Source organism: Lissotriton vulgaris, chromosome 3_1 (genome assembly GCF_964263255.1).
Source record: "Lissotriton vulgaris chromosome 3_1, aLisVul1.2, whole genome shotgun sequence".
Classification (NCBI taxonomy): Eukaryota; Metazoa; Chordata; class Amphibia; order Caudata; family Salamandridae; genus Lissotriton; species Lissotriton vulgaris.
The window spans coordinates 1,074,503,544-1,074,518,084 of record NC_141689.1 but is presented as its reverse complement, the minus strand read 5'-3'; the positions used below and the strand labels follow the sequence as shown (position 1 = coordinate 1,074,518,084).

The 14,541-nt window shown below is 43.6% G+C and overlaps 1 protein-coding gene across 2 annotated transcripts in view; it reads right to left on the bottom strand.

The window, feature by feature from the left end:
* JAK2 (Janus kinase 2) overlaps window positions 1-14,541 on the bottom strand; it is a 1,290,985-nt gene that overhangs the window by 120,439 nt on the left and 1,156,005 nt on the right. The gene's annotated exons all lie outside the window — the stretch shown is intronic.

The window sequence follows — 14,541 nt, the reverse complement described above, 5'->3', positions numbered from 1 at the left end:
CTGTAGTGGATACACACTGCCCTAGGATTCAGGCATTATTCAGAAATTTAGCTACAAGTGCTTCCAGATAGTAGCAACAAATATGGTATCTTTTGCATATAATCGGTACATTCCTAAAAATGTAAGAAGTACTTGGCAGAAAGTTTGACTACATGGCACTGCAAGCTAACAGTTGATTTTTGTTCCAAGGTCAAGGGTGAACAAGTTTCATTCATGTGGAGCCTTTCTTTGAGGAATATTTTCTGAAGGTTGTTTGTAGTTGCTAGTTATGATGTTACATGCATTAAAGGGTGTAAGTGGTCACTTCTTGATATAGTAAGTGATTCATCTGCAGCAGTAGATGGAGCCTGATGACCACTAAGTCTTGAGCAACTAGAGTAACAAACGCAATTCTCAGTTCTGAGGAGTCAGTGGATGACAAGCGGAGTAGGTTTTGGGAAAGGCTGGCTTCCTTACACACAGGATTCTTTTGACCACTCTGCCCTGGACCACCTGTAATTTAGTTTTGTTTTCAGAAGAATTATGCAGATCGCATACAAAAGTCCATTTTGCTTATGACTTATGTCATGCATGATAAACTCAATACATTTCTTAAGGTGAGGTAGGTGAAAAAGTTTGGAACAAGCCTAGAGAGGAAGGCCAGAGCACAGGATTAAATAGGAGCTGGATGCAAAAATGTAGAGGACGCAGAGTGTGCCTCTGTGTGAGGAGGCCTCAAGGAGCAGCTGTGATGTGCTGGACATGGAAGGCGCAGAGACGCTGAAGGACGCAAATCTGAAGGTTGTGTCAGTGGGGGGACTGGCCAATAAGTCAGAAATCAGCTAGAGGTTTTCGGCCACTCCAGTGCCCTGTACTCTTCCCCTTCACACAATAGCCTTGCGCTATTGCTTCCAAGGCCTAAGTGAGAGAGTCGGCTGTTACAGGTGAGAAGTTACTGACCACCAACTTTTTCTCTGCACCGGTGAGCTCAGTGTACCCAGATACCTGGTGGTGAGATACAAGACAGGTAGGAAGAAGGAAAGGTTGTAAGATTGGCATGGTAGTCTTACAGCCATACTGCAGCTCCATATTGATTTACGGAGAATATATAGAAGCTTATGAAAAATCTGTAGAAACTTAGAGGATCGGGGAAGTCTATGAAAGATGATAGATGCTCGTAACAGGTGGGGGAGTCTTAGAGGCTGCTTTGTTGGTGATTTGAGTCTGGGACTCAGGTGAAGATGCACCTACATGGTGCAGGTTGGTCTTTTACTCACATCTTCCCACTTGCCCTGCTCTGATTCTGCAATAACCGCAGCTCAGTTTTCTGCACCTGTGTGGTTGGTGAGGGGGGGGGGGGGCTGAGATGTTTGAAGAGGGGTTGTGTTGGTGGGGTAGCTGGTCGGTAACTCCTCTCTTGTCCCATTTTGTACCCACGATTGGAGTGAAGGAGTATGATGGGTGCATGCTAAAAGATTTTAGTGGCCGTCGAGTAAAATGGCTTTCTTCTTGGTTCCTGCCCAGGCATGCTGTACCGTGGCTGTGTGCCCCTGACAATAAGTGACTTGCTGTCGCTTGTGGCTAACCTTCTACATGCCGATCTATTATGCTCCTCTCCACTTTTGCCTATTTGAACGCATTACGCCATGATCACTCGGTCTCTGAGGCCTTTCATTGCCCAAGTAATTTGATTTTTTAGCACCTTCAGCAGCTTGACAGATAAATGCTTGAGACCCATGCACTCAATTTGTGGACTCAAACAACCTGACGCCTATTGCTTGGAGGACGATAGGGCCAAACTGAGGGCTAAGCCAATGACAGAGCTTGGAGCAGAAGGGTTGATGCACTTTGCCCTACTCTAATCAACTTTCAGATCTTCAGGAGAAATGGAAGTGTCCCTCATGGTCATCTTTCTTGCAGAACTCGATCACAAAACATTTTAAAGTTAACAAGACCCCAAAAGCTTTGAAAAGTGCAAATGTTGATTCTGAATCTGAACAAATTTTAAGCCTACGCTTCCCCCAGTTACTTCAGACTTAGTTCCCGGTTAAGATATAGTGTATTCGCCTGTGGACCAGACTGTACCCTTGTTGAATATTTCTATTGTTGTGATCCAAAGACTATCCAATCTGTGACCACTCTTCTATTGCTTTATGTGTTGAGTCTGTTTCAAACTAATCAAGTGATGCTATCCTCTAATATGCAGAGTATGTGGGATGGGTTTGCATGGGTAGTTGGCTGCCTGCAGGGGCTTTGAGGAAGGGTCTGACTGAAGGCCTCGTACAGCAGGAGGTTGGCCGCACACAGAGTTGGGTATCATCATAAAATCTTACATTACATTAAAAAAACCACCATAGAAATTCACCCCAAAAAAATCAATGGTTAATGTGACATATAGTGTAGTATGATAATATCATGTTTTACATTAAAATAATTACAGAAATTCCCTAGAAACAAAAAAAATTTACACTATAGTTCGATGAAAATGTAAGTTAATCGTCACTTTGTAAACAAAAAAAAACCCACTAAGATATTGTAACATGTGTGTGTGTGTGTGTGTGTGTGTGTGTGTGTGTGTGTGTGTGTGTGTGTGTGTGTGTGTGTGTGTGTGTGTGTGTGTGTGTGTGTGTGTGTGTGTGTGTGTGTGTATGTATATATATATATATATATATATATATATATATATATATATATACACATATATATCCACAACGATTCTCCCCACAACAACCATCCAAAGGACAAAAAAGCAGACCCAAATTCTGTGCAAAGCAGGTTTATTTCAGAAACGCCCGCACCTCCACCATGACTCGTTTCAGCCTCCAATGAGGCCTTAATGACATGACACTTTTTGGAGTCATTTTTTCCCTTTTTAAAGTGACAGTGCAAAGACCACACGTGATGAAGCATTATAGAAATAGACTGTACATTTCACAAGGTCATGGAGATCTAGTTACCATATAGCATTTGTGAAAATGATTCATTAATTGAAATGCAATAAATATTTGCAAAGAGAGCAGAATATAAATATTCATGATTCCATAAATATTTAAAAAGCACACAGATTATATTGGGTACAATAAAAAAGATTATCACTTTAAAATTGTGCTTTGCAGGCAGAGCTAAAATCAATGGAATAAAATGAAATGACAAAAGATTATACATAAATATATAAAAATCTAATTTAAAAAGCATTAATAACCTTCTAAAATCATGTCAAAGTCCAGAATTATGATAGCTCCTCTGCAGATGACCAGTATCACGGTAAAATACCCATTGCTCAGATTAGACTCTACACCTAAATTGCACATACATTCAAATGCTATAAAGACAGATTCTCGTGTCCTGCCCAAGTGGGCCTGACCACGAATGTCCCTCTAGTAAAAAGTGCTAGTGCTATAATGTAAAAGTCCTGACACCCTATTTAACACCTTGGCTGCTGTGGCTTTTCCCCTCCTGTGCTGTCATTTTATGACTACCATTGTTCATGACGAGCTCAGCTCGTCATCAGCACAGCTCCACTGTGCCTCATGACGAGCTGAGCTCGTCATGAGCATGGAAGGGGTTAAATCACAGCCGTGATTTAAAAGTGTAAAAGTGTGTGAATCTAAAAATGTTATGCATTTAACCCCTTCGAGGCTGATGACGAGCTGGGCTCGTCATGGTGTAGCCTCCTCAAACACTGATGACGAGCCCAGCTCGTCATGAACAATGGGTTTTTTAAAAAGTCAGCATAGCAGCAGAATAAGAGCAGCGCACATGTGGTTAAGAAACACAAACATGAGGCGGTACTGATATCAGCTATAAGAGACCAAGTGTGTGGGACAGAACTTTCATAGACAGGTGAAGAAATCCTCACGGGCGTTGAGACCCTGAGGTGTCTTACATTCCAACTCCAAGATATATTTTGTTTCCAGCTTCTTAAGGAGGTATTCCCGATTACCACCCCTTCTAAGAGGCAAGACCGTATCAACGGCAAAGTATTTTAAATAATGTAAATCACGGCCGTGATGTTCTTTAAAATGCCTTGCCACTGGATAAGCCGCATACTTGTTGGTTATGGCTCTCATGTGCTGGAGTATTCGTTTGTGGACCTGCAACTTAGTGCTACCCACATAGCGCAGGCCACATGGACACTCCAGCACATACACCGCAAATTCAGTTTTGCAATTAAGGGGTTTTGTAATGGCAACAGGTTTTGGTTTGAATGGGGTAGTGTATGACTTTGTATTACAGCCATTTTTACAGGCTTTACAAGTGACACACTTGTAAAAGCTTGTTCTGTTGCTGAGCCAGTTTTTAGTAAAAGTAACTAGCTCCTTACTGCTCCTTACCAAAGGACTGCTCCTTACCAAAGCGTTGCTCATGGAGCGAGCCTTCCTATAGGTAATGCTAGGAGTTGTTGTCAAACCACCACCTAATATTGGATCACTGAGTATCAAGGGCCAGTTTTTGTTCACGATTTTCCGTAGGGTTTTATGTTGGCGGTTAAAGGTTAACACCAACCGGGTAGGTTGACCAATGGATTCAGAGGTGTTATTTTCCTTAATGACTTTTGGTGTTAACACTTCAGAACGTTGTAGTTTGTTGGCCTTTTTTATGGCAGTCATAACCAACTCCTCAGAACACCCCCCGGCTAAGAATCTCTCCTTACTCGCCCTCTGTGCCGGACTGCAATCCTGATCCGTGCTGCATATCCTCATGATCCGCAGCATTTCCCCATAAGGCATGTGGTTGATCAGGTGGGAGGGGTGATGACTAGACGCATGCAGCACAGTGTTGCCAGCAGATGGTTTTCTGTAAAGACGTGTTTCCAGCTCATTGTTTGCCACATATATCTCCACATCTAGAAAAACTATGCTTTCTTTACTCATCTGGGCTGTAAACTGCAAGTTCAGATTGTTATTGTTGAGTTCTGATACAAATGTTTGTGCGTCAATTTCTATGCCTTTCCAAACTAAGAATAAACCATCAATGTATCTATTCCAGCAAAGGTCATGTCTACAAAGGGTCTCACTGTGTGCAGCCATGAGGACCCACTCCTCCCACATACCCATATGCAAACAGGCATAACTGGGAGAAAAACAGGTCCCCATGGCAACCCCCCTGATCTGCTAGAAGATTTGATTGAGAAAAAGGAAAAAGTTATTCTCTAAGCATGTGGAAATCATAGCTAATAAAATCTTGTTATGTGCATAAAACTGCATATGTCTAGTGTTCAAATATAATTCAACTGACTTCATGCCATCACACTTATGTATACTTATGTACAATGATGTAACATCTAACAAGCTTAATACACAATCATCTTCCCAATTTACATTTGGTATTTGGCAGAGGAAGCCCCCAGTGTCCTGAATGTACGATGGGAGCTTCCTCACGTGTTCTTGAAGGAAGAAGTCCATATATTTTGATGCATTTTCCATTTGACTACCCTGGGCCGATATAATGGGCCTCCCAGGCGGTTTATGGACGTCTTTATGAATTTTGGGGATAAAGTAGATAGCTGGTATTATCGGATAGTCTACTTTCAAGAATTTTAACTCTTGCGTACTTAACAGACCCGCAGATTTCCATGCCAGAAGTTTGCTATTGAACTCACTCCATGCACATTTAACTGCTAGTATGGTACTTCTTTTATAGCAGTTCCTGTTGTTCAATTGTATTAGTGCCTCCTCCATGTACAAGTCTTGTGGCCAAATGACAACATTACCACCCTTATCCGACTGTTGGATGATAATGTTGTAGTTACCTTGTAATTTCTGGATCAGTCGGGAATAAATATGGTCTTGCTTAGTGTATTCCTTTGGGGACCTCATAGTGGAACAATAAAGTTTTTTCAGCTCGTAAGTGACCTTTTCATGAAAAATGTCCACATTGTCTCGCAGCATTGTCAGACAGAAAGTTGATTTTGGTCTAAAATTGGTTTGAATTGTTGCCCCTGCTTGTAAGGACTCTGGATCGATCTCATTTGTAGTTATATTCTGTTCATCGAACAATTGCTGTATGTACCTCAAAAGATCAAAATCCTCAGCTGTCAATGTTGGGTAGGCACTTGTTTCTACTGACATTGTAGTTACAATATCACGATTGTGTGCTCCTTGGATTAGATGGTATTTGCGTAATTTCATTTTGCGCACAAATTTGTATCAATCAATTCACGTTTTGTGCGTAATCTAAGTCTCTAACAGGGCTGGAAAGGTTCATGCCAGAAGTTTGATATTGAACTCACTCCGTGCACATTTAACTACTAGTATGGTACTTCTTTTAAAGCAGTTCCTGTCATTCAATTGTATTAGTGCCTCCTCCATGTACAAGTCTTGTGGCCACATGACACCATTACCACCCTTATCCGACTGTCGGATGTCAATGTTGTTGTCACCTTGTAATTTCTTGATCAGTTGGGAATAAATATGTCTTGCTTAGTGTATTTCTTTGGGGACCTCATAGTGGAACAATAATGTTTTTTCAATTCGTAAGTGACCTTTTCATAAAAAATGTCCATATTGTCTCGCAGCATTGTCAGACAGAAAGTTGATTTCAGTCTAAAATTGGTTTGAATTGTTGCCCCTAGTTATAAGGACTCTGGGTCGATCATTTGTAGTTATATTCTGTTCATCAAACAATTGCTGCATGTCCCTCAAAAGATCAAAATCCCCAACTGTCAATGTTGGGCAGGCACTTGTTTCTACTGATATTGTAGTTACAATATCACGATTGTGTGCTCCATAGATTAGATGGTATTTGTGTAACTTCATTTTGCACACAAATTTGTATAAATCAATTCACGTTTGTGCATAATCTAAGTCTCTAACAGGGCTGTAGGAAAGGCCCAATGCCAAAGTATTTCCTTCCTCCTCACTCAATGCGGTCTTGGTCAAATTGATAACTGTGTGTTCACCCATGCTGTGTATTACAATCTGTTCCATCTCCGAATAGCAGGTTTTTTTTTGCTTTGCTTGGTTTTGTTTTCTGCATTGACGTTTTGCCCTTCATTTTTGGTTCTGTTGTTTTTTTCTTTGTTGACACTTATATTTTGTGCTCGTGGATATATAGCCATATCAGTTTCATCGGTGGCTCCTTGCGTACCCCCATATCCTGTAAGAATCCTTGTCTCAGCTTCCATTAAATCTCAAAAGTACATTATTGGCTTCAATTCCCAGAAGATATTGCCCCCCAATGCCTTATCCATAAATCCAGCCTGAATGTCATCAACCAATCCTGTAGATTGCGTTTGTGTGAGGCATGTAGCGTCATCAATGTATCACTGGCCTTAATGCAAGGAAGGAAAGGGGCCCTCCCGCCTGCAGTTTTACATATATAATACAACGACAATAATCAGGGTTCAGTGAGCTCCTCTGATCCTGGGCCCCAGTGCCACTGCACCAATGGAAGCTACGCCTCTGGGCATGTTAGTACACTCGAGACCTGTTTCATCCAACTACTGCATCTACAGTGTCCAGTCTGGCCAGCATCACTTTCTTCACTTGTCTAGATAGTCCTCAGATTACCACAAGAAATAAAGTGTTTTCCTGGATGATAGTTAGATTGGCCAAATTTTATTGGTTTGCAAGAGATGTCATGGAGGTAATAGGGCTCTGTTAAAAACACTTAGCTTAGGAGGCAAAGATTAGTCTGTTAAGAGGTGAATATAAATCTGCGGTCAAAGACTCCATAAATAACTTTTAGGAGAATATATGTCATTCTTTGGAAGCTGGTGTTATTTCGTGGATTGCTCATAATTTCTCCCAAACTATAACAACTGCGGCTATTACTATCACTTTTGGGAGACAGTCTAGTTTTATCAGTCCACAAACCTGCCAAATGATACTAGGATCTACTTAGGCCCATTTTACGTTATGGAAGTACATACAGGTATTGATTCCCCAAATTCAGGAGATAGATAGGATTCCCACTGTCCTGTGCCAAAGTGAGAAATGTGCATTATCGGAACACTTTAATTGAGCTTTGATCAACTCCATTACTAATATGTGCAAAATGAGGTTTGTTCATGTTGATCTTGAATTTCTCAATTGGACAAACACTACTCGATCAAGTAGTTGTATATAATCTTGGTGAAGTGCACACATTTAAGGAAGGGCAGAATGCGTCTAATGTTTATCAAAATAAAGTCAGCCTTTGGTAAGGTAGATGAAAAACCTACAACAGGCAACTTACACTGTAAATTATTTATTTTGCTACACAGGACAATTAAGGACATGTGAGGTATGAAAGCAAATGAGAACAAAAAGGGTGTTTTAGTGTAGAACAGGGACTTGGGCAAGGCTGTCTTGACCAGGCTCCTACTTGTTTAATCTGCTTCTAAATGATGTCGAACAGCACACATTGGACATACAACATGATGCCCCCAAGATCAATGATGCCCCCAAGATCAATGATGTTTCCAATCCAATAATGCTATGAGAGATGGCTCTATTTTTAGTGCCTAGATCTGTTGCTTGGTCTTTCAAATTATGCTCCCACATCCAAAAATCATTATCCGCTGAACACATTAGAGCTTCAATCATTGTGGGAAGGAAAGGCTTGCAGTGTATTCGGAACGTCGGTGCTACTAGTCAAAAAGCTTTGAACCTTTGTTGGGTCTTATTAAACATAGGTGGCTGAATGCAAACCTAAAAACTACATTTCCCACAAAGGCACCAAAATCTCACAATGTTTGGAAATATTGACAGCCATCTGAAGGTACTGAATATCAACCTCCTTGGGGCCCTGACTGTCCTTCCTATAGGCAATAAAAATACTTTCTTCCTGCAACCAGGATCTTGTTATTAGACCTTGTGAAAAACCTTGGATATTGTTTATTTACTTTTTGCCAGTGTGTGAGAAGTTGAGGTTGAACACAGAATAGTATTTGAAAGAGTTGGAAACAAACTTAAATAGTCATAAATACTGTTTTACAGACAGCTTTGAAGGAGTACAAAATCATCATTTGTTGTGGCTCATTTGGGTTTTCAGCTGTGTGAGGACCGCACACGATCCTTATCACCTTTAAGTACTTGATATTTCTGCAATTTAAATTCTGTATTTAAGTAAACAGTCTATGATTAGAAAAGTGGTTCATTGCTATCAGTGTCAACTATGAAATCATGACTAACGTTTATTTACATTACAGTTTAAGATACAACCATGAATGTATCTCAGACCCAGATAGCTTGTAATCAAAGTTGCCTTATTAGCTAAGGGAGTGAGGTAAACCAAAACTCAAGTAATATCATTCACGTTGATATTATTACTCAGTACTAAAAATGTTGGAGTGCCACCAAAACCTCTTGGCAATATTTCAAAAGTATTTCATTTGCATTAGCAAGTGTTAGATGCTTCTACAGCGATATAAGGAATTACAGCTTTCCATCTTATGTTTTAGTTATGCATTAACGCCCAGTAGACACCAACACGCAGCAGAGTAACTACTTATAAGTAGTGATTTCCAGTGTCTCTACTTTCTCTAATTGCATTTCTCTTTCCCAAGGATTAATGGTAACCAACGTATTCTTACTGAATATCGTTAGCTCCGTATGAGGGGAAATGCAGAACAGTCCATCACACCAACTGGATCCAGAATTCAGGTTAGTGAATTTGGACATTCATTTCTACTTCTCTAGAGGGCTATTTATGTTGGCTGAGGCATTTGCCACACATCCCAACAGATCAAGTTACTTATTCTTGGTAAAGAAAGAGTAACGTATTTATTTATTTAGTGTTTTATATAGTGCAAACTAAACCAGAGACATCGGGTATCAGAGCGCTTTACATAGTTCCTGTTTCATTACAGAAGGACACATTTATTTTTGTTAGGCACGGGGAGATTAAGTGATTTGCCCAGAATCACAGGATGTTGAGCGTTGTTGCCGAGATTCAAACCCGGTTCCCCAGCTTCGAGGGCGACCGCTCTAGCCGTAAGGCTACATCCTCTTCGGTAACGATGTATCTGGTAGAGACACAGTCTAGCCGCAGATTCCTTAACTTAGAATATCACCAGGCGTCAGACTGGATCTGGAAAATATTCCGCAGAGGCACCTCTGCGTGCCGGGGGGCAGCGCCGCCCGGCTCCGTCCTGACGTCGTCAACGGACATGAGATCAGCGGAGCCATATATGTCCCTCCTGGCGCTCTGACGTCAGTTTTTGTCGGAGAAACTTTTCTGCGTCAGAACGCAGAGCAATCACCCAAAAAAAAAAAGTGAAAATATGGAAACAGTGTGCAAGGATGATGGCAAAATAGAAGAAATTGACAGGCGAGAATGAGCAGTGCTCTGAAAAGCCATCCCGCAAGAGCGAAGGCTCAGTCAACGTGAAAGGGAGACAAGGATGTGGAAAAAACAGTCTGGCACAAGATAAAATGTCCGCATCCAGAAAATGAAACCATGAAGGGGAACAAGTCAGGAACACAAGATTAAGGAGAGTACACCACAAGAAATCACCAGAATGAGAGGTCGCAAACCCAACCAAAAGACCCATAAATGTACAGAGCCAATAGATCTGAAGGAAAAAGCTGCAGGGGTGACAAAGACCACAAGGCAATGTAGGAGGGGAGAACGGAATGGTGGGAAAAAGCATGAATACATTTCACACCCTACAATCCAGGCCGAATGCTGGCAGGAACACATGAGCTATTAACATACTGCCTAATTTAGAGAATGGGCGGGATGGAGCAGAGAAACAGAACGAAGCAGTCTGTGTTGAAGTGAGAGAATATCACCTTGTAAAATGGCAAGCCACTGTAAGGGAGGCAAGGATAGAAAGCCCCAACCTGAAAAGGTCCTCGCAGAACGGGCGAGCGTTAAGGAATCTGCAGCTAGACTATGTCTCTACTAGATACATAATTCCAGAAGGTAAGTAACTCGTTCATGTGATAGAGACGTCTAGCCACAGATTCCTTAACTTAGAATAGATACCAAAGCCATAGCCATGAAGGAGGCAGGTCTGCGACTGAACCCCACCAAGTTCCCGAAATAACTTAGTCGTCCATAAGGTGACTTAACAACACTGTCAACCTTTGGGACGAACCACAATGAGGAAAGTAATGTTAGCGCAGTCAACCACTAGACCATGAACCTCTAAAGAGAGCGGAAGGCAATGGGAGGCAAAGGCACCAGAAGCCGTTAATAACAGCACGAAAACCCCTTTGTGCATACTGGGTTGAACGAAGGAAAGCACAGAGCTAGAATACCCGTGGCGAAGTGAGAGTTCATAACTTCAAAAAAGGAGATGAACCAACCCAGGGTTTGAAGGATCCACAGGATCCGAGGTGGCAATAGAAAGCAAAAGCAATTTCCGGTCGCCCAATCAACACAGTGGAAAAAGCTCTGAGGGACCTGTACCTGCAAAGGTACGTGGGACAGCAGTGGCAAGAGGCTGATCCTTACCCAGCAAGTGCCAGCATGGAGAAGAAACCATATACTAGATATGCTGGGGTAAAAGGGAAGGTTATGACTTCACAAGAAGTGGAGCTGAACAAAGGGTTTGATAGATCTGCCGGATCCAGCGTGTCGACTGCAGTAAAGCCTCGAGAGACATCAACTGGTATGACAAAGACATCACACACAAGCTCAATATGTACAACAGCGAAAAGGAACTCTGTTGAAATTGGTACCAGCAAGACACAAATGACAGCATTGGCAGGATTTATTTATTTATTTATAAAGTTTTATGCCAATCCACTGCCACAAGATGCAGGAAGTACTAAAGCACAAGATACGCCAGGACTTAGGTGGTTTGTGACAACATGTGAATTGCCGAAGACATGCAGGTGAACGTTAACAAAAAAGAGGGAAGGCCGGAAGGTACTTAAGCATGCCGGAAAGTATCTAAGCATAACGTGCGGACGCTGGAGCCACACGAAATAAGCAAAGACCTCCTGTAGGGTAGCATGAGCAGCTCAAAGGTGCACAACACCAAGAAGGCAACTGCCCAAAAAGGGCACCAGCAAGCCGGACACCACATAAGAGCTGGTGGTACAAGCAGAGCGGGTCAAGAACCACGGACACCGCATGAAGGAAAGAGCCTACATGGATCCACCTGGTAAGAACACAGAGCAGATACAGAGCAGGAGGAAAACAAATGTTGAGATTATTTGCAAACATGTGGAAACTGGGTAAGACAATGTCCAGGACAGTAAGCAACCCATGCCCCTTGTCCGAGAGGAACAACAGTCCCCTGCAAGATAAAGTGGGTGAAAGAACCTGTTACGACAGTGGAAAAGGTGAGGACAAATGTAAAGGTACTGGACCCCAAGAAACGAGAATTCCAAGGAAAACACGCCCATTTGAGAGTGCACAGCACACACTCAAGTAAAGCGTGGAAACCTCCGTATGGAAACAGCAGGGAATATGGAAACCGCTGTAGTGTTAGTGGCAGTGATAACTGGTCAGAAGGAGGTCATGATCACGTATAGCAGAGAGCGTCTGCTGATCCGCTGCCTTGGAGGACAAACCTTGAAGGGGCTGTATAACTTTGCACCAATAAGAATAATAATAAAGAAGCCGCACAGCGGCAATAGGGTGTCAGTTGTGAAAACTACGACCACAAGGTGTCCCGCCAGGTGTGCGAGATACACACTTTACGGCATGGAACCGATGCCAGGGTCTGATGCACCACAGACGGACAAAACCAGACATGCAATCAGCAATACCATACAAGGATCACTGTAAGAATAAACAAGTAGTTCCCAGCAGGATGTCCGCGAGGAGACTTCACAGGAGCGTACCAAGACAAAGGCAGAACCTAATGCCAGCAAATACCCCACATAGAGTAATGCTAATCCCCGGTAGAGTTATCCTCTTGGGCTAAGCACACAATCAACACACAATCAGAGGACTGAAAAAACAAGAGAAGCAGCCGAACGGCTGTACTGAACGAACATAGAAATGGCTAACCATGAACTGTAACCGGCACTATAACAAAACAGTGCATCAGGGTGGGTGCCGTAAAAGGAGGCATAGAATATGGCAGGTCGGACGAGAGAAGGGGGACAGCCGAATCCGCGGGGCGGTCAAAAAGATCCACCCCATTGAACGACAGATCTCTGAGGGCATCCCGAATACGATCTGGGAAGCGACTGTCGCGCAGCCAAGCATGGCGGTGTAAAGCCACAGCGCGAGAAAGGACCCGAACCATAGAGTCAGTTGCATCAAGGGAAGATCTAAGAGAGAATTGAGCCATGCTTCTGCCATGCAGCAGAAGGCGAAGCAATTCTGTTCATGGCCCTTCCGGAATAGAAGGGAGAAGATTAGCAACTGAGTCCCAAAGAGCTGAGAATGCGTGTGCACATACACAGGCTGTATTTAAGGCCCGGACGCCTGCACTCGCAGAGGCGAAAAGCCGGCGACCACAATCATCCAGCCACCAAGACTCCCTGGTGGGAGGTAAAAATGGCAATGTGGGTGAAGACTGTAAATTAAAAGCCCCCTGAACAATTAGGCCTTGGGCTGTTAGGTGAGAGACAGGCAAAGAGGATCAACCAGAGCAGGACGGTGCCTACGGGCAATTGCCCGATCAACAGGGTCACCCGAAGAGGGTCTCAACCATGTGCCACGCAGAATGTCAAGTAGAGATTCCCCACAGGGCAGCAAAGGTTCTACTTAGATAGGCTACAAATGGAACATATCCAATAAAGGATCGGAAAGTAGAGGCACCATTGGAGGCTGAAAGCCGAGTACAGCAGACGCCCCCTGAATAGCACACGCGAAGGCAGCACTAGATTCAGTCGCCATCCGTGTAGGTGACAACAAACCGTCGGTAGGAGACAGTTGAAGGCTAAGCCTGCCATTAGACATGAGGAGTGAAGGAGTCGGAGACTGACCCGAAGGCCAGGCAACACAGGGTACTTGCACTCTGGCTCCTTGATCTGGGGAGTCCAGGGTATTATCAGGTTGCAAATGAGGAGGCGCAAATGGTATTACCGGCGTCGACGGATGCTGCGTTGGAGACTTATCGGCGCCCGAGGAGTCGGGAGGAGCAACCACCAAAGGAATAGGTACCGGCGTCGATTGATACCGAATGGGAGTAGGCTGGACGTCGACCACCTCCACAGAGGACTTGACCGGGACGCCGACTGACGTCGATCCCAGTGCCAACTTCCTGGTGGGTAGCAAACTACACAAGATGATAGACGGAATGTTGCACAATAGCAAAACATTTCCGCCAGTCACAGATCTGGGTTTACTCCATCGTTATTTTGCTCACCAAGCCACCCCAGTTCAGACATGGCCATATGCAAATCAGTCTTGACCCTGTGCCTCATGGGTACAGTCCAGCCCGAACTGCCAAGCCATGTCTTCCCTGGACCGGAAAATAACGATGGATTAAACCCAGATCTGTGACTGGGGGTGAATGTTTTGCCATTGTGCAATATTCCGTCCACCATCTTGTGTGTTGAACTTCCTGGTGAGAGCACGAGGTGCCAGACCCGGCGTCCAGCCTGGTATAGGACCGGCGTTGACACCGGCATCTCCGGTGCTCGCCTCCAACGTCGGCGCAGGAAGCCGCACAGGGCTATGCGCTGACTGATGGGGAGGGCTGTGCTCAAGGCCCTGTCTTGGTGG